The following is a 2,107-nucleotide window of genomic DNA, read 5'->3' on the forward strand; positions in this document are numbered from 1 at the left end:
GGATTCCCTCCTCTTTTTGGGGCAGGGTTTTCTAGGATTCCCTCTTCTTTTTGGGGCTGAGTGCAGGTTTTATAGGGTTCCCTCCTCTTTATGGGGCTGAGTGCAGGTTTTATAGGGTTCCCTCCTCTTTTTGGGGCTGAGTGCAGGTTTTATAGGGTTCCCTCCTCTTTTTGGGGCAGAGTGCAGGTTTTATAGGGTTCCCTCCTCTTTTTGGGGCTGAGTGCAGGTTTTATAGGGTTCCCTCCTCTTTTGGGGGCTGAGTGCAGGTTTTCTAGGGTTCCCTCCTCTTTTTGGGGCTGAGTGCAGGTTTTCTAGGGTTCCCTCCTCTTTTTGGGGCAGAGCGCAGGTTTTATAGGATTCCCTCCTCTTTTTGGGGCAGGGTTTTCTAGGATTCCCTCTTCTTTTTGGGGCTGAGTGCAGGTTTTATAGGGTTCCCTCCTCTTTTTGGGGCTGAGTGCAGGTTTTATAGGGTTCCCTCCTCTTTTTGGGGCTGAGTGCAGGCTTTATAGGGTTCCCTCCTCTTTTTGGGGCAGAGTTCAGGTTTTATAGGGTTCCCTCTTCTTTTTGGGGCAGAGTTCAGGTTTTATAGGGTTCCCTCCTCTTTTTGGGGCAGGGTTTTCTAGGGTTCCCCCTGTGAAGATCAGAGCCCTGTCAGTGCCACAGGCGCGTCTCGCCGGCGGCTCTGTCGGTGGCCAGTAACCATGGCAGCGCAGGGATTCGCACGTGATATCGGCATTTCTGCAGCACAAAAGAGCCTCTTATCTGCACTCAGTAGCTGGTCTGGCCGGTCTTCATTCCTCTGGTTCTCGCTAAGGCAGAGAATCATGGGGCAGTTCATGTGATGCTCACCGTGGGGCACATTCGGGCCGTCTGCGTGATGCTGGGACACGTCCGGAGCATCCGCGGGCAGTGACACGGGAGGCTCCGGGATCCCGGGATACTCACCCAGCCCTTCGCCACCAGACAAAGCTGGGGAGGGAGCAGGGATCGTCCCGGTGAGCTCAGGTTTGCAAAAGGAGCAGCTGGGGCCACCCTGGTTGTCCCCAGGGTGTCACAGCCCAGAGCTGGCAGGGCTCTTCCCTGGCATCCCCACAAACCTGAATTATCTGACTTCTCCAGTTGTTTACATTTCTTCTCAAATTTCTTCCAGTTTATCTGAGAAAACAGTTTTGAGACTTCAACTGTTCGACTTTCAGCTCTTCTCATGCATCAAGTGATTTCTAGAAGCAGAGAAAGCTGCACGAAAGAGAATTGGTTTCTAGGCTTCAATTCTGCAGATGATCAAACCCAGCTCACTGACACTGCACAGATCAGATATTCACCCTAAGGCATGCACCAAAGTGGGCAGGTTTCACCCCAAAACCAGAACAGGTAAAGAGGAAAGAATGAGAAAGGAAAAGGTCATTGAGCCTGAGCTCAGCCTAAGCTGCTGCTAACAAGCTCTGTCATGGGCACCCACAGGTTTGTGAAGCTCTGTGTGGCCCCTTCCACAGGGGTGGTGGAAAGGTGGTCTGGTGTTTTTTTCAGGGTGTTAATTCCAGTGGGACCTTTACTGCAGTTAAAAGGAGCTGTGAGCTCAGAGCAGAGAAAACCAGACTCGTATTAGCTCCATTTTAGGGGAAGGTAAAAGGGATTTAGACAGATTTACATGCAAGTGTCACTCAAAACAGAGCTGCACAAAGGAAAAATATATATATAGACAGAAAAAGTGGGTTACAGACTGTTCCCAGAACTAGGAGTGTGTTCTTCTGGTTGAGGTCTGCAGGTTTCAAGGTTGAAGTGCTTAATTTTATTTCAAGCTTTCTAATTAAACACCATTTAACTGGGCTTTCCATTTATCCTGCAATTTCTTTCTGGACCTGAGTCTAATCCCCAAACCTGCTTATTTGCTTTTACTTTCGTTACAACCTTATCAGTGATTAACCTGCTATTGCACTTAATCTTTTTAAAAGATTTATCTGGCTATAAATACAGAGAAGCTACCTGCCCTGTTTCTGTCCAGAGGAAAATAACTTCCTCCATTGTCAGATGCCTGTGGTGGGTTATAATATTCCTTCTGTCAGTTAATTTTTCTAATGGGAGACATTTGTCTTCTCTAACTTCCTAC

Source organism: Prinia subflava, chromosome 13, assembly GCF_021018805.1.
Source record: "Prinia subflava isolate CZ2003 ecotype Zambia chromosome 13, Cam_Psub_1.2, whole genome shotgun sequence".
Taxonomy (NCBI): Eukaryota; Metazoa; Chordata; class Aves; order Passeriformes; family Cisticolidae; genus Prinia; species Prinia subflava.